The 27,837-nt window shown below is 39.6% G+C and overlaps 1 protein-coding gene across 1 annotated transcript in view; it reads right to left on the reverse strand.

Moving 5' to 3' along the window:
• LOC127949209 (SH3 and multiple ankyrin repeat domains protein 1-like) overlaps positions 1–26,197 on the reverse strand; it is a 95,353-nt gene extending 69,156 nt beyond the window's left edge. Inside the window, exon 1 of the mRNA XM_052546234.1 lies at positions 26,168–26,197. The gene's annotated coding sequence lies outside the window, so the exon portion shown is untranslated. The remainder of the gene's footprint in view (positions 1–26,167) is intronic.
• Positions 26,198–27,837: the final 1,640 nt, after the last annotated feature.

A 27,837-nucleotide genomic window follows, 5' to 3' on the forward strand; every position in this document is an offset into this window, starting at 1 on the left:
ACATGTGGGAAGAGGTGCATGATGGCAGGGAAATATGTAAGAGAGGGTCAAATAGAGAAAATTAGGAACGAAAAATCAACTAAATAGACATTAAAAGGAGAGTTCATTTTAAAATCTGAATTTTGTTATATTTTACTCAACCTTATGTCGCTTCAAACCTGTATGACTTTCTTTCTTCAAAATAAGATGATTTAAAAACTGTAAAGCTCCAAAACCTAAAAAAAAAAAAAAAAGAAAATCCTTAAAATGATCAGAAATGTAGTTCAGACAAACCTTGTGCTATATTTTAAATATTTTGAAACTATATGATAGGTTTTTGTATGAGGAACAGATGAGAATTAAATCTTTATTCATTGATAAATTTCATATTCCTTGAGGCATCAATTTACTCTGCAATTATATCCAGAAAGGAAATATTATCATATTACAAATATTTTTTGTCTTTTTCATTGCTTGAAAACCACTGGTAACTATAATCACTCCAATGGTTTTGGAGCAACAGAGAGGAAAATCATTTTACATTTCTGAGTGAACTTTTCCTTCAATGTTTTGATGAAATGAAAGATTATCAACAAAGACAAAAGTCTGAGACAAGGACCATTCTATGAATCAGTGGTTTATTTGATTTTGAGATGTGGGCATTGCACCCAAAAATGAATGTGAGCTTATGGACGACTGGAAGAAAGATGTGGGAGTTTTAGAAGTCTGAAGAGTAAAGTGTCCTTTCACAAGAAGATAGACTTATGACATTTTGACTAAAAATTATAAGATCAAAATAAAATGAAAACATAAAACATAAGCATGGATGTTTTGTTCACAATAAAATCTTTAAAATGCATTTACAAAATAGGTTGAATTTTTCATTTAATATGAATATGTTTTTTTTTTTTTTTTTTGCATAAAAAATGCTGCATATGGGTTTGGAATGATGTGAAGGTGAGTAAGTAGATTTTTTATTTTTAACTTTTCCTTTAAGGACATAGTTGGATAGGACATGAAGAATGTCAGAGCACACAATGAACTGAGCAAATCTCAATTAATCATCAGCCCAGGAGGAGAGATGAATCAAGACAAAGGAAGTGATTGATGAACTCTGTAGGGCAAGAAGGAAACACCGAGTGATAACAAGTGCAAGATAACAGTATCTCTCCTCATCTCTTCCTTTTTTGTTATCCTCAAAATGAGTCCCTTCTCTCATTTACCCTGTCCAAGCGAACTTCCACTTTCATAATTCAACAAAATTTTAATGAGCTTCAGGTTTACGGTGCCTTTTTAGCGATTACTCAGTATCAAGGTTTCGGATGTGGCACCTCAGGTTTTTTACAGTCTAATCTTGCCTTATTGTGTTATTTTTAGTTTATTTGCCGTTCAGTTTTTGCCTTTCAGTTTTAAATCTACATAAAACACAGGTTAGAGTAACAATATTCCCCTTAATGTTGCCCTACTAGCCTAACAGATTTGTCTAGACAAACAATTTCATATTTACCATGTTGATGATTTGATAAGGATTTGTGAGCTCCCAGGATGCACTGTAGCACGAATAAATTAAGCGGCTACATTTATTGGATTAATGTGTTGCTGATAGCTGATTTATTTTGTTGTTCTTGTCATAATGTGATGGTCAGAGCTTACCTTTTTACACAATTCGTCTCATCATTTTAGACTTTAGCACCATTTGAATTTTTTTGACAGGAATGAAAATGAGGCTGTGAGAGATTACAGTGCATTACGTGGATTGTACTGTTATTTGACAACAACATTCAGTAGACAAAACTTTGTGAAAATGACAGGGTCTAGGACCTTTATATAATACGTGCCACTGCAAACAATGTAAATCTATCCTTTACAGCCTTATTTTCATCCATGTTAAAATCAATAAGGCATCTAATCTGATTAAGGTCTATGAGACCTTCCTTTACCTTGCAAGATCTCAATGACTGCAGTAATGATTTCAGAGTTCATGTTAGGCCCCGTTTACACTAGTGCAGTTTCGATTTAAAAACGCATAACTTTTGCTATGGTTACGTCTATCATTTACACTACTCCGGTGTTTTCGACCCTCGAAAACTGATACTTTTGAAAATGCTTTAGTATGCATTTCAGTGTAAATGGACCAAAATGGAGACTTTTGAAAACGATGGCGTATAACTGCTGATATTCGCTCTGCATATCCTTGGAGGCTGTGTAATCATTAACATCATGCGCATTGTTGTAGACAAAGATGTATAGATAGATTTCCCATTCGATCGCCCCAAGCACTTAGATGCCATCTAGATAATAGGTAATCTACCTATTCATATGGCTGTACCTACATGAATGGTCGCGTGACGTGTTTTAAGTTGTGTAATATAAACAAAGATCGTTTCTGAAACGCAGCGGAGACGCCAGTGTAGACGAGAATCGTTTTCATTCTAAAACGCTGTTTTAAAACAAAAACACACTAAGTGTAAACGGGGCCTTAAAGTGATAGTCCATCCAAAAATGAAAATTCTTTAAGAATGATATAAAATCATTAACTGGTGTTGATTTTCTGCACAAGACATCTATAGCATTGAAAATAAATTATTGACAAAACAAAACATGTATATTAATGAATGAGTAAATTCAGGTCACTCACAAAGATGTGTCGCTGAAAGGTTTTTCAAACTTCAATGTACCACGTTGCTTTTTATTGTTGTTTTTTACAGTGTTGAAACTTTGTGAAACAGCAATTGTCTCCCAATAAAAAACAAATAGACATTTCTAAAAGTCTGTGTGAACCCTGCTAAAATAAATAAACAACTTAGGCTTGTTTGCTGGTCTCCCAGCTGCTGTCCATCCCTAAAATGGCTTTTCTCTCTTATCACTCTCTGTCGTTTGCACACTCTCAGGTGTTCTGCCCTCTCTCTCTTTCACCCTCACTTTAATGTAGGACAAAGCATCTATATAGATAGATATTTTCAGTATCTCGGCCCCCAGGACATTATACTGGGAAACTTCCAAGGAACAGACCGCCCCACTTTTACACCATGAAACTGGAGCGGCCAATTTCTCTCTGATACATACACACAAACGCATAGGTACATGCCCATCCACAGGCTAATGCTCCGTGTACAAGAGGCCGGACAGGTAGGACAGAATCACTGAAGTGAGTGCAGAATTACTCACTTCTGGCTTTTTTGACCTCACAATCTTGTGTGTCCTTGCACACGTCAATCAACCAACTAAGACACAATCTCGGCCCCTCAGAGAGTTTCAGTCCTCAGAGAGTTATTTTGCAATCTCCTCCACATAACAGAAGAAAGTCATCCTAATTCCCTCTCTCCATCAGCCATCTTTACACGGGAGCACATAAAACAATAACTAACGCAACATATTTTATGATGTGGGTAATAAAAGTGACCTAGCTCTATTTCATTCATTGCATTTTTTCTTAATTTAAAGTGTTAGGAATTTCCAATTATGTCACTGAATCAAATACCCATCATTACACAGGCACGTCAAAAGACACCACACAAGGTCACATTTGTATAGAAACATATTCCCACAGCAAAAGAGCAAAAAACTGAGCCAAAAGCTCAAATCTCTACTGTGTACTCTAAGATTCTGGTCTGGTTATATAACAGAAATCACACTAGAGAGCTGAAAACAGCTGTACTTCCACATACATGCACCTTAGGGGAGGCTACAAATCAAACTCCCCCTCTGAGTCGACAACTCTCCACCATGGGGCTAATTAAGATCTTAGATCCCGCTCAGACTGTCTTCTCCAAAACGGCTTTCATTTTCAAATGACGTTCAGAAAATATTACAAGATCTGTAAAATATCTCAGATAGAGCAGAGAATATAACTCATTCAACTGCAACGACCCTCTCTCTTTCTGACATTTCTAACAGATTTTTTTTTTACTTAAATGTCAGTAAACCAGGGTTGTGTAACATTTATAACTGACAGATAGATAGATAGATAGATAGATAGATAGATAGATAGATAGATAGATAGATAGATAGATAGATAGATAGATAGATAGATAGATAGATAGATAGATAGATAGATAGATTTAAATAAACAGTTGTAAATTGTAAATTGTACTAATACTTCACTATATTACCCTTTCTTGTATTTTTGATAAAATAATAACAAGATTCATCTTTTGAAAAAATATTTTAAAAATCCTACCAACCCCAAACTTTTGAACGATAGTGTATATTAAATTATATTTAATATATTAACTTTAGTCACCAAGGACAGAAGAACACTGGAGAATAAATTGGTGTGTTAATTTACTGTGTGCGATTCAGAAACTTCCTCCTTTTGTCATTCAAATCCAAATTCCAATTCAATTTATGAACTGATAAGGAGCCAGTTCTTTAATTCCGTGCTCCCACAAAAGACGCTGTTTTGAGTCAGAATCTCACAATTTTGAAAAAGCTCACACCCTTAAATATATTCACGTATGAGATTAGTAAAATTGTGGCATGTCAAGCGGATTGAAAAGAAGAAAGAAGGAGAGCTTGAAAGAAGAAGATTTCGTGGGCCACTAGTCTCTTGAAACACCTCAGCATCATGCCTTCATTAAAGTGGACTGATTTATATTCTATTCACACAATCAACATCAATCAGCAGTGACCTGTGGTTCTATAAGGAGAGCGTGAGATTCTTACACAGAGCAGCGGCCCACATACAGAGTGTGTTTCAAAGAGATGGAGAGAGAGAATAAGCGAGCATGCATGAAAAGAGCAAAAGCGAAGCAGAGGGGAAAAGTCACATGTCTTGTCAACAACAGAAATGATGTCAAGCGACTTCCACCTTTGCTTTGCTCGTGTGTGACAGTGATGTCACCTCATGGCCTGTTCATCAGCCAGCCATTGGACACACGGCAGTGTCGTATTTCCTCTGGGCACAAACCTGGCTCAACGTACGCAGTTGATAGCAGTGTCATAACAAGAAAACAGCTCTAGTCCTGACCAACTCTGAGAGACCGAACAATGCCTCGCTAACCTGCATTTTCTGGCTAGACTGATAAGAGCACAGACATCTCAATGGGAAAGAGCTTTCCGAAACATTCCTGAATGGAAGCACATAAAGAGGTTACACATTAGAGCGGAAAGCTGCAGGGGGAGAGAGTGTGTGGGCTCTGGGTTTGATGCTTGAGTTTTTCATGCTTAAAAATGATTGGAGACACCATGCACGATGGCACAAACGCAGGACGGATCATCCCACTGTGAACGAGACATATTGATGTCACGCTGCTTTTAGTTTCTTTTATAAGATGGCAGAAGATACAAGATTGTCAAACCTGTAGTCTTAAAGATACAGTTGATTATAGCTGACACAAACTTAAATGATAATTAGAAATATTTGACAACTAACTGAAATTAATTTAATCAGAAGTACTTGAATTACAAAATTAAAGCTATATAGAAATGTTTAAATCTAATAAATTGTCAAAAACATAACAAAATTACTAAAACTCAAACTAAGATGAGCATTTTAAAATAAGCTAATTAAATTTATTAATGAATGCAGGTTTGGATAATTAAATGATGACGGAGTGTTTATTTTTTGGTGAACTATTATTTTAATAACCTCTAGTACAGTCAATCTAATACAGTGTGTCTCATGAATATGAAATGAGTTAGGTGGCAGTGTGGGAGATACTGTACCATGCATAAATAAATTAGGTTTCTATCTGGCTTTAGCAAAGCAGACAGATAAAATGACTGCCTTAAAACTTACTTGTTAAACAACACGACTATGTTACACAATCAAACTGCCTCCTCTTATTTGTCAATAAACAAATAACCTTTCTTTTTTCGCCTGTAGGTCTGAAAAGACATCCTCAAGAGAACTTTAACAGAACAGGATGCTTTGGATCTTTGCGGTTCACAGAGACTTCACTGACTCAGCTGTTTTGTGGTCAGCATCGGTTTTCTAATCTACTGCACTGAGGTTTGTGTTAAAAACAGAGTTAATGGACACAGATTATACAATACAACTAGGAAGAACTTAACAAATCCGACGTAAGATATCATAAAATCTAACAAAAGGATCGTACACATATGGCCACCAGAAATCATCACTACAAAGTGAAAAAAGTGGTTTTCTTATAGGGGATTTTGGCTATTGGCAAAAACTGTAATAGTGTATGGACTAGTGTATAGTCTTAACAGTCTGAGGTAAACCAGAGAGAAAAATAAATCTCCAAAATGACAACAAAAAAAGAGTAGAATCAACCTCAAAATCCTTCAAACGCACAAACTGCTGCATTATTGAGGTTTGACCTACAAATCTCTTAAACTCTAGCTGAAGATGTGATTGTGTACTTTGTCAACTCTATCTTTTTTTATTCATACTGATATTTTAATAATTTCTGTGCAATAGCTCTCTAAACGGAGGAGATAAATGTCTTATTTGATCTTGAGGTGGAGTATATTTGGTTCAGAAATAAATGTGTTCGAGAGTATTAAAACAAAACTGAAAATTCCTCTCAGGCTGCAATTGGTTTGCAAGGAAAACACAACCGACATAACTGAGAATAAATTGTCCAAACTGATTTTACCTCAGACTAAACCTCCACAAAAATATGATGACATACTTGGGTAAATCACAGCTGTATTAACATATCAAATAAAGCTGGTTTACTGTGTTTGAGACAGTGCTGTGTGGTGATGTGTTATCACGGTGGCCTGAGGGGTTCCTCCAACTGACAGAATTGCAACATTTCAGGCTGTGGTTTCCTGACAGGCCACACTCTTTTTTTGCCAAGGCTCCCTCAGGTGCAAGCCCAGCTAACCTGGCATTTTGTGACAGACATATTTTGCGATGATACGGCCGTCATTCAGGGATTTAAATGAGCAAACACGGGATTAAAATGTCTCTGTGTGTCTGTTTCAAAGAGATGGCTGAGAGGGGAGGGCGGGACGAAGCTGGATCAGAGGAGCTTGCACTCCGACAAGAACATGCTCTGTCTTCCTCTGCGAAAGTGCAATTCACACACGCACTCCGGATGTCAACATTCAATTCAACTAACATAGGCCAAACTGAGCAGTGATATGGTAGAAAGATTATGATACTTTTCACGAATATACTTTCCCTTTGGTGTAAAGCAGTAAAGGTATAAATCCCATTATTTAATTATTTTGTTAAATTTTCTTTATAGAACTATTCAAAAGATTATTGAAGTTTTACAATAAAATAATATTTTTGTATTTTTAATAGTATATTTTCATATTTAATGTAATGTGTTACTTTCTCCATAATGTGTTTCTTTGTAATTAATTGTTAATTAATTAACAGTTTCTAAGTGAAAAACTATTTTGTTGTATCCCACCTTAGAAGTACTCACATTGCTGACTGCATCACACAACTAATAATATATAACTTATATTCATATAATATATAATCATAACTTAGACATTAATTAAATAATCAAATAAATACTCCATTCCTTGTAGTAAAACTAAATATAAACATTTTACCTATACCAAATACTGATCCCTTTCAGTGCATGATTTTCCTGCATTCCCAAAAAAATGCCATTCCTTAAACTTGTGACACTCAAGAAATGGTATATATTTAACATCTTTACCCTTTCTACAGCATGATTTCAAGACATGCAAACAATTTTATTTCATTTGCAAATTATTTTTACAGATATTGTAGTATTGAATGCATAACTTGTAACATTTTTATTAATTTATTTTCATTTCATTTTTATTATTAAACTAATTAAATATTTAGCCATCTTTCTTCACTGAACATTTGTTGAAAATGCCCTGTTTTGTAGGAAATTGCCTTGACACACACAAACACGCTCTGACCCATTGAGCCATCCATTAAAACTGCTGTCACTTTCTAATACTAAAAGCTCCAAACCAGCCAATGTCACACGTCTTCCTCACCGGGATTTGACAGATTGAGTTGCAGTATTAAAATGTCAACCATTCATTTAAAACCACCCCATTTGGGTATAGTAAACTGACAATATGAATGACAGAAGGACATGTCAGCTATTATACAAGCAACTACCAAACTCTTCAGTGTATTTGCTTATTGCTTATTCCTCAACTATTTAATTCCACCATATGCTCTTTATGTACCATCATTTAAAATACATATTTTTTAACTTCTTAATATTGCGCATTTTGTCATTTGTCACCTTTCTTTTTTTGTTGCACCATCTGAGCATAAAATACTCTGAAGAAGTATCATATTGGTTAAATGATAGTGGCCTGACTTTTACAAGGTAATGTCAGTATTACAGCTGGTGCAGAGGTCACTGATATTAGAGCACTCTTCCTGAGAAAAGAAGTTCTCTGGGTAGCTATCTAACCACATTCACCATGATCATATTTATACATCACCACCACAGATCACCATTATACATATCCCTGCCAGCCCTCAAAATGACATGACCACAATAAAACATCGATGGCACATTAAAGGTATAATCTGACAGATGTTCTGGCACGCTTTCTTGGCTAGATTCCCACTGTATTATATATTATGGATGCCACAAAACATTGAAAACTGTACACTGTCACATTACATTCTTCCAAAAGGTTTTTTTGCAGTGTAGAAGAACCGTTTTGGGTTCTTCAAACAACATTAAGTGAACAGTTCTTAAAAGAACCACAGTTCCTCTTCAGGAACTCGAGCTGCGTCACTGCACTTTGGGGAACGCCCCCAGCGTGCGCGACTCTGAATATCCTGTGAAATCAGACCAATGGAAGAGCGTGACGTCACCGGCGGAGTGACGTAAGCGACCAGGAAGCTATAAAAGCACGTGCCACGCAGCTGGCGTCAGCTTCGCGTCTTTCAGCAAGCACTCTGTGTGTGAATGTCAAACTTTTTGTCTGTGAGTCTTATTTACTGTTGTCTGTCCAGTTTAAGAGCTCCTAGACATGCCAAAGAGCAATGCGAAAGTCAAACACACTGATGGCGATTCCAAATCGCGGTTCCTTCCACTCAGGGAGAGGGGTCGACGCTCCGCCTCTCTTCCTCCGAGGAAGTTGACGTTGAGTCGATCGACAGGGATTCGCCACCCCACTCGCCGCAGTATGACGAGCTCTTGGAGGTGGTTACTCGTGCGGTGGCCAAATTAAGCATCGATTGGCCCGCCGAGAAAACAGCTGAACCGCAGAGAAGCAAGCTCGATGAACGCTTCCTGCGCGCGAGTCAGCCACCTCCCAGCCGGGGCCTGCCATTCTTTCCCGACCTGCATGAAGAGATCGCCAGGTCGTGGAAACATCCATTCTCGGCCCGTCTCTACATCCCCTCGTCAGACTACTATGGAAATGTAGTGGGGATGGGAGAGCACGGTTATAGAGCGATGCCCCGGGTGGAACAGACGCTCGCGAGCTATCTGTCCCCTGGCGCGGCATCGTCTCTAAAGGCCCCGGCATTGCCCTCAAAGCCACTCAGAGCAACATCGGCTTAGTGGGCAAAGGGTATGCGGCGGTGTTACAGGCGTACCAAGCCGACCTGCTGAAGGAGCTAGACGAGGGAGAGGAGATCAAGTCCCACGATATATCAGAGCTAAGAAGGACCGCTGATCTCTCCCTCCGCGCAACCAAGGAGAACGCTCGAGCGATTGGGCGGTCCATGGCAGCTATGGTGGCCGCGGAGAGGCACTTATGGTTGACCCTGTCTGATATGAAAGAGCGGGACAGGGTCTGCCTCATGGACGCCCCGATCCAGCCGACTGGCCTGTTCGGCGACGCAGTCAATTCTGTCGTCGGAAGGTTTCAGGAGGCCCGCAAACAAGCGGCGGCGTTCCATAAGTTCCTCCCCCTTCGCTCCCTACCTCCTCGTACCGCGAGGCCCAAAGGCAGAGCGTCGCCTCTCGTGCTCTCGGCCGAGGGCTTCCCAGCCCAAACAAGATCTTAGGGCAGTTATCGAAGCTAAGAAGTCCTCGGCCAAGAAACCCTGATGCCAAGAGCCCAGGGTTTCAGAGGACAGCCTCTGCTGGGGTAGAGCGGTACACACCGCAGTACACGGTGCCCATCTCAACTCAGCACCCTTTGGGGGCCGGTCTGCCAACCCTGCCAATGTTCCAGGGCGCAGCAGGTCCCAGCGAGCATCGCTCTCAGTATCTTCCGCCCGTGCGCGTAGCGGGGCTGAGACACTCGCCGCCCCTGCGGGGGCCTCTTACACCAGAGATCAGTCTCGAGAGACTGATTCCCTTAGTAGATTATTTAGCAGCGTGGAAACTACTGCCAAATGTATCTCGATGGGTCCTGCACACAGTAGAAAAAGGCTACCGCATTCAGTTCGGCTCCGTGCTGCCAGTATTCAACAGGGTTGTTCAGACAATAGTCGGCCTCAGGCAGGGTCTGGTTATGGAACAGGAAGTGAAAACCGTATTAGAGAAGGAGGCCATCGAGGTGGTCCCTCCTCAGGACAGGGAGTCCGGATTTTACAGCCGGTATTTTATAGTTCCAAAGAAGGATGGGGGCCTGCATCCGATTATAGACTTGAGGGTCTTAAATCGTTCAGTTATGAGACTAAAATTCAGAATGCTCACAATCAAGCATGTTGTAGCGCAGATCAGGTCCGAGGACTGATTTGTCACAATAGATCTCAAAGACGTATATTTCCATCCTTCCACAACACAGGAAGTTTCTGAGGTTCGCTTTCGGGGGCGAAGCTTACCAATATCGAGTACTTCCCTTCGGCCTTGCACTCTCACCCCGCACGTTCACAAAATGTGTAGACGCGACTCTGGTCCCCCTGGGCATGCAGAGCATCCGCATTCTCAACTATATCGATGATTGGTTGATCTTAGCTCAGTCAGAGCAGGTTGCGGTTCGGCATCGAGATGTCGTCCTCGCACATATGGGGAAGCTGGGTTTGAGACTGAACGCCAAGAAGAGTGTGCTTTCTCCGGTTCAGAGAACCACCTATCTAGGCGTAGTATGGGATTCGATTGCAATGCAGGCACGATTGTCCCATGCTCGTATCAAGTCGATCCGCATCTCAGTCGAGAGAGTCAAAGAAGGCCAGTCACTCACTGTCAAACAATTTCAGAGATTGTTAGGTCTGATGGCAGCTGCGTCCAACGTGATACCTCTTGGCCTGCTGTACATGAGACCCCTACAGTGGTGGCTCAAGACCAAGGGATTTTCCCCGAGGGGCAATCTACTTCGCACTATCAAGGTCACGCGGCACTGCCTCCGTGCCTTAGACATGTGGAAGAAACCTTGGTTTTTGAAACAGGGCCCGGTGCTGGGAGCTCCTTGTTGCCATGTAACGCTAGCGACGGATGCATCCCTCACCGGCTGGGGTGCAGTCATGAGTGGCCACCCTGCCCGTGGTCTGTGGAGCGATTGCCATCTTACATGGCATATCAATTGTCTAGAAATGCTAGCAGTTTATCGTGCACTGAAGCACTTCCTCCCAGACCTAAGGGGTCACCATGTGTTGGTGCGCACCGACAACACATCGGTGGTCTCTTATATCAACCACCAGGGAGGTCTGCGTTCGCGCCCTTTGTACAAGCTAGCGCACCAGATCCTGGTGTGGTCCCAGAGCAAACTCCTCTCATTAAGAGCAGCATATATTCCTGGGAAACAAAATATGGGAGCAGACATACTGTCGAGGCAGGGGCCGAGGCCCGGGGAATGGAGACTTCACCCAGAAGTAGTGAAGCAGATATGGAGAGTATTTGGCAGGGCTCAAGTAGACCTATTTGCATCTCAAGAGACGTCATAATGCCCCCTTTGGTTCTCTCTAGTTCATCCAGCTCCTCTGGGACTGGACGCTATGGTACAGACCTGGCCGAGGCTTCGTCTGTACGCATTTCCCCCTATTGCTCTGCTCCCGGGAGTTCTGGCGAGAGTGCGCCGGGACGGGGTCCGTCTGTTGTTAGTAGCCCCGTTCTGGCCGGGCCGAGTATGGTTCTCAGATCTTGTCTCGCTCCTCGACGGCTCTCCGTGGGAGATACCGATCAGGACAGACCTACTCTCGCAGGCGCAGGGTACGATAATTCACCCTCGCCTGGAGTTGTGGAAGCTGTGGGTCCTGTGTTGACGCAGCTCGAGTTCCTGAAGAGGAACGTCTCTAGGTTACGAATGTAACCCTAGTTCCTCGAGGGAACGAGACGCTGCGTCTCGGAGCCATACCCCCGGCACCCCTGCCGGCGCTTGCTGGTACTGTGTTTTGACCCCCCTCACCTAAATGCTCTGTTTGAATATGTGTGGTGGATTGTAGACTCGGAGGTAAACGCCCACTGCTATGATAGGCTAAAAGTTGTGTGTCTGACAGGCTACATCCTTCACAGATGGATGCTGCTGTGATTTAGGTTAAAATGCATAAATACTCTGTACATATGAATAACAATAGTGACCACGTAATAAAAATAGTTATTTACTCTTGTGTGGTGCGCCATTACTGCCGGATCCAATATAGTCGCATATATAGTTGCATTAGTTTCAATCTTTCTGAAAACCTATATCGAATTGTTCCTTGTTTGTAAACAAATCAATGGTAAAAGTTTATAATTTGGTTTCTCTGCAGACCTGCATTTGCCCCTCTCGTCATTTACTTACTACAGGCACAAATTTTGTGGGTGGGGCTAATCAGGCAGTGATGCAGAAGCAGGCATTGATCTTCTCGTGAGGACACAGTGTTTGGCCACACTATTACATCATAAAGTGGCACATTCAACAACCTGCTGTTTTGGGCAGATTGGCTTCAATACAAGCAGTTTTTAGAACTTATGAGAAAGTTTTGAGATCTGAAACGTACAGGATGTTTTTATAGCACAATGACCTCTTATGTGTCATAAGATCAAAGGAATTTAGATTTCTCAGTTCGAGACCCCTTTAAATGTTCTACACGGAACCACAGATGCCAATAAAGAACCTTTATTTGTGCATGAGCATCAAACACTTCATTCCAAAAATTCCCAATGCATTCAATATCATTAGCTTAGCATCTATGTATAAATAAAGAGTTAAACATAAAGAGAGATGACAGTGGCTTTTATCAGCTACATGTTTTTTTACATGCAGTAATCGTTATTCATTAACATACACTAACTCCTGCCTCTAAAAGCCTCTGCCTTTGATGACAGAAGCCTTGATATTCTCATTAATTTTAGTGGAGAGTGTCAGATGGGAAACAGAGAGAAGAGCGTCAAGAAGCTGAAGATTTAATTTGGCTTTGTATGTTCAAACTGTGGATGAAAGGGGAAAACCAACACACAAGGAATTGTCTTTATATCATTCTAATCTATTCTATATAGGCCAGTCAATAGGGCAACACTTCAAACAGCACTCCCCTCCCTCTCCTCCAGGCCCCTCGGCTTCGACAATACATGTACATGCTTCACCTCCTAATTGTGTTTGCATTTTAAATGATGCAAAGCAATAAAAAGAACAGAAAAGACACTTAGCATTCCTCCAGCTTCCACATGACTCCAAATCCACATCTGTCATGCAAAACTGCGCATTCTGCTTGAGGAAACATAGGGTTGTGCGCTCCCAGGACTGCTAAATGATGCATATGACTGAAATGAAAAAGAGCCATTTCATGACAGAGCTATTTGATAACATCTAAAGAGATGCATAAAGAAACATATGCAACCGGTGTCAAAAATTTCCCAAGAATGGCAGGCATGATCATTTTTAATTTACAGAGTAATTACACTGTGAGCAGGCTTGGGATTTAGTGTATCAATTTGAGGAGGTGCAGTACAAAGCACAAAGAACAGTGATGTATCTGAATCTCTTGAATCTATTGTGAACATACGTAACTTCATAAATCATATTATTGATTCTGCAAAACCACTTTCCAATAATCTCTTTTGGTGGAGACACAACTCGAGTGCTGCTTGTTCTTAGCTCTAATCTCAAAGACTGTGATCAGTGAGGTTCCTGCAGTGTTTGGTCCATGACTTATTTGAAAATAAAGCAATAATCTGGCAATAATGCATTTGAGGGATGTAAATGAAATCAATCCTGTCTAGTGTGAAGGCTTTCTGCTTTCAAATGTTAATGTGATGATTATGGCCATCATTACGTAGTCTTCTTTCATAATTATCAAAGCTCTGGAGTATGACATAGAAGCAGCCACCTGGGCAGAGTCTGAAGAGCCAACAACAGTGACCTTATGTTGAAAGGAAGCCATACATAAATCTTAAGCCTTGATAATCAGGGAAAAATATTTTCAGCCATCATGCCTGTATGAAAGGCTTAAAGAAATAAACTGGGTTTAATACAAGTTCTCAATCAAAAATACAGTCAGAATTATGGTGACTTACAATGGAAGTGAATGGGGCCAATTTGTAAGTGATAAATTATCAATGCCACAAGATGTAAACAATATTTCCGTTAATATGATTTTATTGTCAAAAATTGCTTACTAACCTTTACTCTAAAGCTATATTGAACTACACAACTTTGTTGCCATGACAACACCTAAGACATAAAAATGATGAGAACAACGTTACAGCTGAAACAATGCATGACGAACAGGAAATTCATTTTTACGGCAATCAACATTATGCCAAGTACTGTCAATTGTGCAACAAACATCTGCATTGTTTAAAACCAGCAACGTTGCTTCTGGTTATGTGCTTCATTAAGTACGTAGCAGTTCTACTCAAGATACCTTCAAATGAGCTACCCAATATGAGTATAAGCTCTGTCCATCGCATATGCAGAGTGATATCTAAAAATCTTCTTTTTACTAACATTCAGATATTAAAATCCAATTAAATGGCAACAACAAAAAGAAACAGGCAGGTTAGCTGAATGTCTTAAAAGTCCATAGATTTAACCGTCATTTCAAACTGCTGCTAACACATTCTATGAAAAGTGGAATCGATGAGAGAAGTTTTCTGGTTTGGTCATGTGCCATATTCCCCATTGAGTTTGTATTGAACCCTAAAATATTTGTATAACTCTTTGGACAGAACTTCAGACACAAGATAAGAAAAGATGTTTTCAGCTAAATGGAGCATTGAAAGTTGCAAGTTTATGTTTGTTTGTGTGTGTCAAAGTCTGCCAGTGTTCATGCACATCTCCAGGGCCCCACCACCCACTATTTCTGCAGCTGTTAGTCATGGCAAGTGGTGTCCACTCGCACACACCAGCCTCGCAGACAAGCAGGCGGACGGCTGAGCAGTTAGAGAGGTTCTGTCATATATCATTCCCCATTCACGGCGCTGCCACCTTCCACCGTTACTATAAATACAACCAGCAGCGCCACTATTATTAATGCTCACAACCACTCCAGCCAATCACACCAATCTATCCTGAATCCATCATCGCAAGGCACAACCTCAAGACGCTGCTTGCTTGGCTGACCCACGCACAGCTTTCTGAATAAGGCCTGAAGAGGATCAAAACCAGGATCCTGGTGTGGATGTGGGTCTGGCTCATTCATCATAATCTCTTATAAAGGGGATGAACGGATGATTGAGCACATAGTGAAGGCAATATAACTGCTCTGACACACCTGAGGACACACCATCCTATTGCATCCTAATATGAAAGTGTATTACAGTAGTTTTAATCTTTTTGACCTATTTTTTTTTATTTTTTATTATTTTTTTTGTATATTATGATTTATCTGTTAGTCTCTGGTTAGATTAAAATCTCAATGTTTTTGAAGGCAGCACAAAACATTACAACAATAAGAACAACAACAAAAACAAAGAATAATGTGTAAAGAAATGTGACTAACTACACAAAATGCCAAAATGACTGCTAAAAAAATCTTTGACCTGAGTCTTGCAACCATTAAAAGGCACTAGAGTTGGCAATTTCTGAATCTTTTGAAGTGTCTGAAGTTTGAAAAGTGATTAGGACCCAGACTCTGAGCAGTCTGCAGCAATATTACAATAATATTAAAACTGAAGTTGTCTGAGGTCATTTTTTTTGCTACAGTTAATATGATGTCCACAGTGTGATACAAGAGACATCAAAGTAGAGCCGGTTTCACTTACTCAGATGAGTGGGGAATAGATAATGGCAAATAATATGAAATACCTGACAGATATTTGTTGTGACTGACCAAGTATTCCAGCGAGCTGCTTAATAATAATATACACCATGACACTCTTCAGTCACATGTACCCATTACTGCAACTGATGGTTGACAACTATATGATATACTTAATAAATCTGCAGTTACCAGCAGGTAGGTCATTGCCACATGTTCATAAAAAGATGTGTAAAATATGACTCAAAACTAGTGTTTGTTCAAACTTGATGCAAGTGCACAGATGGGCTCTTGTTTTCTTATAATTTATGCTGTCACATATTGCTCATCTCTTCAGGCTAATAGCTATAGGCTTGAACATGCACCTGTTTCGGTGAAAGAAGAACTTGTTCTGAATCTGTTTTGTTTTTTTTCTCCTCTTTCATTCCTCAAGCAGCTACAAAAAACACACTGCTTAAAACACACATATCTGCACTGTTCCCATGCACCATCCTGGAAAACTTGAAAATTTCAAAAGTGCCATTTTGAGGTCACTGAACATATTTTGTAACAAGATTTTTCAGCCCTGTATCAAGTAAAGCAACTTCCAAAACACTTGTCCAAAACTTGGCTAATGAAGCCAGCCTCATGGTGATACTAAATATACAAAGAGACTATACAGAAATATTTGTTGTGAATTTCAAGTGATTATGAATCTGTCATTATTTACTCACCCTCCTCTTGTTCCAAACTTGTATGAGTTCCTTACTTTTGCTGAACACAAAAGTAAACTTTACACTTTTTTTTTTTTTTTTTTTAGCTTTGGTTGTGTTTACAGTGTGCAATATAACGTGTTCATGTTTCGCATGTAAAAAAAAAACAGTATTTTTTCACACAATTCACTTATCTGTATACCGCTGTTTTCACATAAAAACAGGCTGATGACTTCCTTGTTCTATAAAGTCCCTCCTTCAGAAATACGTTACGAGTTCTGATTGTGCCAGCGGTTCCTGTGTTGTGATTCGACACCAGCTTAGTGCACGCTGCCCTCCTGGAAACGCGATTGGGCTAGTTTTGAGAAGCAAGTGGGCAGGATTTGTTTTGAAAAACTGGCAATCGTGATCTGAACGCACATGCTGGAGATGTAGTTATAATCACAGGAGCGTTTTTACTGACAAGATGCGCATGAAAATCGCATTCAATTTTTTGCACAGCCCTACCATCTTATTAACAAAGCTAAACAGCGCTGTCCTTTGTGTAATAAGTTACAGAAACTGTTAAACGCACCAACTTAAATAATAAAATACACTTACCGGTTGTGGTCCATAAACAACACCCTCTCCAGACAAAGAGGGAACTGCTCAATCTTTCACGAATAATCTTTGTGCAAATCCGGCATTAAACTGATTGAGATTGAGGAAGCTGTCCTCAGCAAAATGTGCTGCGCATAGTTTAACATGTGGATTATAATTTTCTGGAAACGAGTAAAACATAAATTGTAACCATTGATCTCTAAGTACAGCGTCCCTGGGAAGCCCAAACAAAGGTGATTGGACTCAGAGATGAAAATAACAGCGTTTCGACGACATGGCGACAAAAACACTCTTCCTCCTTCTCCGTGCAAGTGCAACAAGACCACGCCCCCTTTTTTGTGTATTCCTGTGGGCGGAGGTTAGTCAAAAAACAGTTTTAATGATGTCATTACTGCAGGAAGTAGAGGGATGTAGTCCAAACTGGTCGTTCGATGTAGGCAAATTCTGTTTAATAAGATATCTCGCTTGGCATTGAACTTTGAGCTTTAAAATTTTACAGATATTATTTATACTCTAACAAAAACATTACACACTAACTGAAGTTTGAAACATGGGATCACGAAGAACGGGACCTTTAACAAATGTAACTAATAACACAAAATAACAGGTGACTTTATAGACATTTCCATGTCAACTCACAGCCACAACATTAACCTAAAAATGGACATTACTCACGAGGAGGATGGCTCTAAGCCTATTGATCAAGTTGTTTACTTGAGCTGACACTGCCACCGCAGCTTAGGTAAAGGTTGATTGATGGTCTGTGTGTGGCTGACACTGATAAACTAAGCCAAAACAGTCAGCATATGAGGAGGTACATTTTCAAGTTTAGCACAGCTGCTGCAACTGGCATCTAGCGCTGTGAGCTGAAGTATATGGCTATTAGACCGGCAACAGATGAACAGAGAGTGAAGGATAGCAGACATACATAGCTGCCTCCAACGAGCTATTCATAAACCAATGCAATTGATCACACACAGAGTAAATCTGTTCAGCGCAACTCTAAAACATACTCTTTATAAACAATCCGGATATTTTCATTTGCCTTAATGGAATTCAGTCTTTGAGGATCTGCAGTTGTGAGCCATAGCCATTTTTTCACTCTGATATTCTCATCATAAGCATCGGCTGTGTTATACAACTGAAGAAAAGCAAGCATGGATTACTACAGGTTTTAAATGCTATATGATTCTGCAAACAATGTGATTTTATGCAGAAGTATTCATGAGTAACAGATTGTCTCCCCTGTCTTCATTAAGCAGGTCTCAGCAGCATAATCCCTTTGAATGAAGATGAGCGCTTCTTAGCCACACAGTAACATGCTATAGCTCATTCTTCATTGCAGTTTTGATCAGCTAACACAAAAAGACAAGTTAAACATGTTTGTTTGTCCATTTGCTTGACATGATTCACTGATAAGATTGAATGATATTAAGCATAATGAGAAGGATGTGTGGTGAAATATTTGCACCCTTAAAAGACGTTTAGGTGCCACTAATATCTATTTTAAAAAATCAGTCAGTGATTGTATGTTTACAAAGCAGTGCTTCTCAACTTTTCTGACTCCAAGGTTCCCCATTTTCCACAACTATATTAGAAGGTCCAACCTTCTAATATAGTTATAGTTAATATTATATAGTTAATATCTAATATAAGATATGGCTGTATTTTGGCCAACTGTGATTAGTTCATAGGCTTGACTAGCGTAGGTAATCACAGCATTCCGATGTACAGCCATATCTCACGTCTACGTGTGAATGTGATATTGTGATATACAACAGTTAGATGCGACGAGTGTGTAAATCTATAAGAAAAACAACAATGGTGTGTCTTTTAATACCCATTTTGTGTTGAACTACTTCCTTCCACTACGGATTCAAATCTCAGTTTAACGGCTGAGTTCAAGGTACATTACTAATTCAAAAAAGTTGCTTTAGAACTAGTAACAAATGAATGTTGAGTTGTTTCATTAAAAGTTTTACTGCATGAAAAGCTCACTGTATTATGTAGTCGAGTATTAGATTACTTGCATCTGATACAGCATTCGTTCTTCAGATCAATCTCATATTCACAATAAAATATAAGTTTGAATGTCTGCTGAGGAAAGCGATATCTTTGTTATACTGTCCTTTCATTTGTTAAGGGTGATTTCCGATGACAGCGCTGCTCACCGCATTTGATTGGATGTGTCTTATGCGCTGTTATTAAAAGTAAAAATAACTTCCATTTCAGTCTCTTTCAATAAAAAAAAATCTTTACAGCTGACTCGTAAAACAGTCACTTGCCGCCATCTAATTGCGGAACAATGTCACTATAATCACCATGATGAACACATTCAGTTTCCCAATACTAAATACAACTATGTATATAATCAAATCATCATAAACGTTGCTAGACAATTCAGTGAGTAGATTTTGCCCTCAGCTGAAACTATTTGCAATGGAACAAATAATAGATTAATTGGTAACACTTTCTATGAAGCCCGTATTTATAATACATTATAAGGGTATTCTTAAGGTATTCCATAAGATCAGATGTCAGATCAGATGTATGTGTAATATGACACATTTGCTTAGAACAATTTTTATTGTAAAATCAGTTTAATTATTTTGATGGTACCCTTTAGACAGCTGTTGATTAGTAACTCTGCAACTACATATCATCTAGCAGTCATTGGAGTATTCGTATGTCTGCAACTGTAATTATATGCAAACACTTTATTTTGATTGTCAACATACAAATAAAATGACTAAGTGTCTTTGCAAGTATGTCAACTTATTCTACCAAACTAGATTCTACCATTCTTGAGCATTCTAATACTCTAATGAGAGTTAGATGGCATGTAGTTGCAAAGTTGCTTAAAGTCAACTGATTTAGAGGATCATCAAGATCAAATGCAACCATATAAAACAGATTTTTTTTCAGTTGTATTAAGCTTTTTATCAGGAGTATTAAGCTCATATCAATTACTGTATCAAAGATACTGTGCAGATCTCAAATAAACAATTCCAAGATATGTTAAAGTCCATTATATTGTAAATGAAGTAGATTTAATATGGTGTTCATTGTGTGTTATAAGTAATCATACTCTTAAACTGTTTCGTGACACAAAAACAGTATTATTTTTAAATTATAGATGGTTTTAACAGCAACAGCATGAACAAACTCTATAAAGGCTGTACACAAAGCTCTGCTGAACTTACAAGCCCTGCTTTATCAGGAATATAACATGCAAGATAAAATGAAAATGACATCTTACATCATAAATACAGTGAAATAAACTGTCTTTAGTGGATTTGGGCGTCCGGTATGACATTCACTGTGAAAAATACAGCAAGCGAAGTGACAATTAAACAGTTGGAGGAGTTTTATTATCACTATAATATTGCATTATTATCAGCCAATCAGATTTGAGGACCAGAAAGAACTGTTGTATAAAGAGTAGCCTACTCTTAAGAGTCATCTTACTGAACCTGAACATCAACACTTAATTTATGTGCATAAGCAGCGGAACCGTCCATAGAAAAGTCAATATGGGGCGTAATGCAGTGCCATGGCAGTTTAATACAGCTGTTCTGGGCTAACCGGCTCACCACCATCACTGTATCTAAAAATAGCTATACTTTGATGATGCACTAGTGACTGCTGGGAAAATTCATGCCCCACTCCCCCTCTTTTACTGCATCCCTCTTTCCCTCTCAGTGGTGCAATTAGCACTATTAAACTGGGATCTGGTCCATAGAATGCAGGAGACTCCATCCATTCACTCAGAACAGTTGGCATGAATGAGCGTATCCTCATGCACGAGAGGGAAGGAATATACCAGCATGCAACTGCATTACTGCAACTGTATTTCAGTGAAGCAAAGGAACATAGAGTGATTCCATCCTCTTGAGATTCAACAAAGGGTTCTGTTCTACTTATGAGCATAAACATGCTCAACCAGTGCTGTGAGATACACCCCAATGCTCGGTGCTCACACCGATGCTGGCATCATCTCACCCTGGCTCTGCTTGAGTTTCCAAAGCGCTAGACTATTCTCAACAGCAGGATTTTTGTTTGGGTCTTTCATCAGTTATGAGGGGAAACAGTTCTGTCAGCCAAGGCTGCTTTGCTACGACACTCCAGTTCTGCCAAAGCCAGAGTGCATGACACCCGTCCCTATATAACACTTCAATAGTCAAAAACCACTGATCAACATCAGCCTTCCTTCCTGAAAAGAACAGTTTAAAACAACACACTATTGGTTTGGTGCCGATACAGGTGGTGGACCAGCAATGTCATGCTATTTACTTGCAAGTAATGCTGGTCAACAAGCATCGACTTTTTGGTGAATATAGTTGACCCAGGAGGTTTTGGTGGTTGAGATTAAAAAAATACAAATAAAAACCTGGTGGGTAAACCAGCAAAGCACCATCCAATTCTGAGGAATAGAAGCCAAAACAGTTAATGCAAATAATCTGTCATAATTTGTTCATCCTTCTGCTGTTTCAAACCCCTTCCCTTCACACAAAAGAAGATATATTGAAAAACATTGTGTTTCAAACAACACTGGACCCCACTAAATTTAATTTTATGGTCAAAATAAAGAAAGAAATAAAGCCATGCAGGTTTATGCCATGACATGAGGGTGAATAAATGTAAGGGATAATTATTAAGGGAGTTGTAGTATGTTTGCAAAAATTGAACTGGTACTGGTGCAATTTAAGAAGCACTGGAGTGTTTATACAATGTTTTAAAAAGACATTGTTTTAATGAGACAGAAGATGAACTTTTAATGTGCGTGTACATGCTGAAGGAAAATCCAGCTGTACTTTGTTTTGGGGTGATGGCTCTGAGCAGCGGTGGGTATACTCTGTCCTTGAGCCTGCAGGTGACCGCCAAAAGCCTTGCCAGTTTTATTACAATCAGTGAGCAATTTTCACAGTATAGGCTGTGTTTGACACAAAATGTGTCAGTGGAGAAACTCTTGTCTACGGCACACATAAAAATCATCTGTAAGCCAAGCAAAGTGCTTCTACTTTGGTAAAGAAAGAGTCTCTTTCAGCTGTCTCAGTGAAAACAAGTTACACAAAAGTAACAATGTAACTACTTTTTGTAAAAGTAACGTAACATTGTCATGCATTAGTTTTACAAGTACTGTATCTTCCCCCAAGATTAGTCATCAAACATTACGCCAAAGAGAGACACACTCAGGGCAAAAGAGGGATAAACAGATGGAAAGAGGAAAAATGAGAGTTTGGGGAGGTGAGATAGAAAGGACAGAGCTGAAGTAGGCCAGAGCACTTGGGAGACTGTCTGTCCCAGATCAGTACTTTACTGCAAGCAGAGTTAGATAAGGAGAAAAAAATGAGCGGAAATGCGTAAAACGACTGGGCTAAATCCCGAAAGCTCGAATTATCGAGCCTATACAGTAAATATTAGAGCAAGGAGAGATTAACCATCTTCAACAGTTGGGCAAACACACTGGGATGAAGAAAAGGGCGAGAGGGCAAGAAAAACTCACTGACTACAGGGGACGGAGAAGTAAAGTGCATAATGGACGAGGAGGAAGGGAAGTGGTCGGGAACAGCGAAGAAGTCAGGATGGAACAGAGATCAAACATAACCTGATAGGAGTTGAGTTAAATGAATAAGAATGAAACGGTGAACACCATATCAAACCTCCACACTGGCCAAATTTACACATCCACTGGTATCGATCCATGCTGGCCAGTTAGCATCCACTGCCTGCTTACATTAGCTTAGTCAGGCAAATGTATTATTAGATCATGCTCAGGATGGAAATGTTTATTGAATGGCACATTTGTATCTACTCATTTCATAGGACAATGTGAGAAGAACATCAGATTAAGTTGATTACAATTGTTCTGAGGTGCATTTCCCAGAAGCAACTATGGTCGCAAGTTCTGTTATTACCAACAGAGTTCAGTGGAACTAAAGAGCATAGTTAGCTAATGATGCTTTTAGGAAATGCACCACTGTGTGGTAGTTGTCAGCTTAGCCAGACCTGCTGTAGATTTTATGTCAGTGTGTGATCATTTATTTAAGCCTGCTGAAATGGTGTGAGCTATTACTATGTTAAGACAAAAACATTTCTCCTCATTCACTGTTACAAGTGTGAGGATGCGTCGCAGGAGATCTTTCTGCTGAGCGTAATGAGAGAGAAGTGTTTGAACCACCAAGAGAGTGGTGGTACTTACACATACCAGCACCATCTCTAAATGATGAAGTGGAAGAAGCAATAAACACAAATATCAAATAACTGGAAAGAAATACTTTCACTCTTCACTGGGGATGGGTCAGGGTGGTTGCACTGCTCTCACATACCTGCAGTACTAGTTGTCCTTTTCTTCAGCATCAATGCATTAAATTGATGAAAAGTGACAGTAAAGACTAACATAAAATAAAATAAAATTTTTCTTTTCAACTTTAGTCATCAAACAATCCTGAAAAATTTGTATAATGATCTCCACAAAAATTAGCACCAAAAAAGCACTTTGGTTTTAAAGGTAATAAATAATTTCTGAAGGATCATGTAACACAAAAGACTGCAGTAATAGTTGTTAAGAATTCAGCTTTTCAATCACATGACTAAGTATGTAATAATATTAAATATCACAATAAAAAAAAATGGTTTTGCAAAACCCTGGACACATCCATGTGTATGCATGATATGCATGTAGCCAGAGCATTGAGTGGAAGGGTGTTGTTAGTTTCCCGATTTATCAATGGCCCGTTCAATGTGGCTAATTTGAACTCTCTTTGTGTGCCTCTGTCTGATTATCCACTCTGTCATCCTATCTCACACCCCCCACCGAAGCAAACACACTCACACTACACAGGAGATACTCTGTATGTGTGTGTTTAAAGGGAAGACTGAGGAAGAAATGTTTTATTACATGCAATGTTGAAAACACAATTCTGCCCAATATCTGTGCAAGGAAAACTAATTTGAAAGGTTTTGTTTCTCTTATCCTACTGAAAAATAATTTGTATTAGAATTTTTTTCATGATGTTACGCATAAATTGAACAACATTTTGTTTGTGAGAAAATAATCTCCTTACTTAATTTACTTATTATTTTTCCCTCCCCCGCATTGTTTTGCTCTTTCTCTCTCAATCTCGCAATAAGTGGCTAGAAATACATATATCATGTAATTATGGGTGACCACAGAAAATACCTGCAACAATATCAGAGGAGAATGTACTTGGAAAAACAAAGGCTTCTGATAACAAATTCAGCAGATAATGGTAGGGGACAGTCCCAAACCAAAACAACACACAATCCATGTGTAAGAGCACATGCAGACACACTGGCCCGGACTCAAGATCTCTTCACATCCATGCAGAGGAGAGAACGTTTGCTTGTCGGTTCACTTGTGTGTCACTTCCAGACTGTAAGGTGAGGAGTTGGCGGTCTACATAAGAGGCATTAAGTGTGTTGTCAGAGCAGCAGTGTGTCTGTGGGCGAAGAAGAATCTGTAATGAATGTTGTGATAATGGCAATGACCTGAAAAGTACCTAGCCTACTTATATTCACAACTTGTTATAATAAATATTAATCTGGGATAAATGGCATATGCCAGATAAACACAATATAAAAATAATACACTCAAAATGAAAAATCTGCCATCCTTTTCTCATCCCCACATTGTTCCAAACCAGTACAATTTGCTTTCCTCCATGAAAGGCAAAAGGATACATTGTTTTAAGACTGTTTTCTATGTTTATTTCCACATGGAAAAGCATTCATAAGGCCTCAAAAAGAACACAAAAAGGGGTCCATATGACAGAAGTGCAATATTCTGCATAATCTGAAGTTACACAATGGCTTTGTGCAACAAAAATATAACTTAAGCTGTTATTCACTGAAAATATTGACATTTGCGCAAGCTCTCTTTAGCATGTTTGTGGATTTGTGTACACATTAGTCAAATCTTTTTTTTATAACTCTGAACTGATTTGTGCACAAAGATGTTAATAACGTAAAGTTCGGTCTGTTCTAACAAAGCTTTTTGCATGGCTTAAGACTTGGAAAACAGCGCACTAGTCGTATGGACCACATTTATTATACTCTAACGGTGCATTTTTAATCTGCAGTTCACGATGATTGCATAGAAAAGAGTATGCGCGATAATATTGAATATTCCACCCTTTGTGCTCCATACAATAAACACATTCATAAAAATTTGAAATGACATGAGAGTGAATAGTTTCATTTTGGTTGAACTATCCCTTTAACAGCAAATTCTGCTTACGAGGAAAAAAGACAAAAGGCAGTGAACAGAAAAGAAAACTGATGTGGCATTTAAGAGATGCAATCATATGAGAGAGCTGCCATGCTTGCAGATCAGTTTGTTAGCACTGCTCGGTGAGTAAGTCTGCATGCATGCCAATGTATGTGGGTGGGTGTTTCAGGGAGTGACAAGATACTGCATATCAGGCTTCTCCCTTAAATATACATAAGAGAAAAAACATATTACATTATGTGTCAGGATCTGATTTGTATCACTTGTCATTTTTATCAATATGATGATCTTTTTCTGTGCCAAGCTCTTTCTAACACAGATATTTAAATATCCAGAAAAACTTACGACCTGCTGATGCAGTATTCATCTATTCTTTCTGCGCCTCAAGCACCTACTGTTTTAAGTAAACCTGCAGCCAAACTACAGATAATGGGAAACACCAGCCCAGTCTGATCTCCTCACATCATTCACTCAGTCTAGCAGACACAGCGCATACACAGGTCGCCTCCGTTTCCCAGTAGCTCATATTTCCAGATTTGAATGGTTCAACTTTGATGGCAAACCCCCAGCCAGTGTCTACTCTTACAAACCCTATCGGGATCCATTCATCGCTCATCCTCTGCACATTTTCACCAGCCTCCCGTTCCATGCATCCCCCCGGCACAGGCGTAAGGAGAAATAAGCCCCACTTACTGTCTTGCTGTGGTTGCCGCTATTTGTAGATCCTTCCTTTGTAAATGGAGAGAATGACAGCAGTTATAAAAGAAGGGGAAAATCCAGCAGCTGGTAAAAAAAAAAACAGGGGGGAAATACAACAACGACAAAAAGAGAAGGAGAGGAGAGAAGGCAGATAAAACAAAAAAGAAAAAAAGAAAAATGAAATGAAGGAAAATAAATCACCGTGGCAACAATTAGGCCTTTGGAAATTACATTTTAGAGCGTGTCCTGTGAGCCGGTGAGCGCTGGGAGCCAATGCCTATCCTCAGCGAGCAGACACCGTTCCAGTTGTTCGTGGAATAGTAACACTTCTATTTCCTCGGATCTGACAATCGTTCTCACCCTCTCTCTCTCCCTCCTCCCTCCTTTTCTCCCTGCCACGTTCAAACAGCCCTGATCGCTCGTTCTCTTTCAGCTGGTTGGTTGGCTTCGTTCCTCTCTCATCCTCTTGTTTCCATCTCTCCATACCTGCCTCTCTCTCTCTCTCTCAATCGCTTTTGCCCCTCCCCCTCTCCTCCACCGTCTTCCCCATCAGAACCCAGATACAAGGCAGATCCCTCCTTCCCGCTCTTCTTCTCCCCAGCTTTCTTTGATGTTGTGAGGAGTTCTGGCTGAGGATGAGGAGGAGATGTCTTTGACAGACTATGGCAGTTCCCGAGAACGGCATGAAAGAAGGAGAGATGAAAAGAAAACAAGCCACAAATGTGAACTCGGGCTTAATTCATTTCAAGGAAGAAGAAACAAAGCATTTCACGGCATTGGATGAAGAATACTGAGAAAGACAAGATAATAGCAGTTTTATGAGTGAGCACACCTTTAGATGCAGTCCGCTGAAGAAACATTGGCTCTGCCGTTAAGGCCAACTGTGTTAAAACATGAATTGAGAACAAAAAATACATATGTAATAGAAGGAGTGAACCACTTAGCTTGGGGAAGGAAAAAGTGGGAAAAATTAAGGGGAAAGAAAGTGTGAAGGTTTATACATTTTATTAATTATTGATATATAGACGACCTCTACCGCCCCTAATGTCAGCGGAGACCATGTCAACTAGACAAACCCTAGTAATAGATCCCCTGTGAAGATCTCGTCAGCCATTTGCAAAAGACCATGAGTCTTCTGCTCAATCTGACATATGTTGCAGCCTGGAATTAAACCACACCATGCTGGTTCGTCTGGCCAGAGGAGAACTGGCTCCGAGACTGAGCCTTGTTTCTCTCAAGGTTTATTTTTCTCCATTTCTGTCACCGATGGGAGTTTTGGTTTCTTGCCACTGTCGCCTTTGGCTTGCTTAGCTGGGGACACAATTTCTGTCAACACTGACCTGACTGCACAGACATAATTGGAAGAGAACTGACCTGAGCTGGACGATGACATCACTGAATCAACAATGAACTGACTTTAACTCATAAACTGACTGTCTTGCATTATCAGCACGTTTTCCCTGTTTAACACTGTAAAGCGGCTTTCATGCAATCTGTGTTGTATAAAGTGTTATATAAATAAAGGTGACATGCCTTGACTTTAAGGTACCAATATGGAACCTTTAGGTAAATAGGTCTCTAAACAGATAAAAAGAGTGAGTAGCATCAATGTATTTTACATGAAGTCTGTCACAGGGTGCTCAAAACTATATCACTTGCTGTTG

This window comes from Carassius gibelio, chromosome A3 (assembly GCF_023724105.1).
Source record: "Carassius gibelio isolate Cgi1373 ecotype wild population from Czech Republic chromosome A3, carGib1.2-hapl.c, whole genome shotgun sequence".
NCBI lineage: Eukaryota > Metazoa > Chordata > Actinopteri > Cypriniformes > Cyprinidae > Carassius > Carassius gibelio.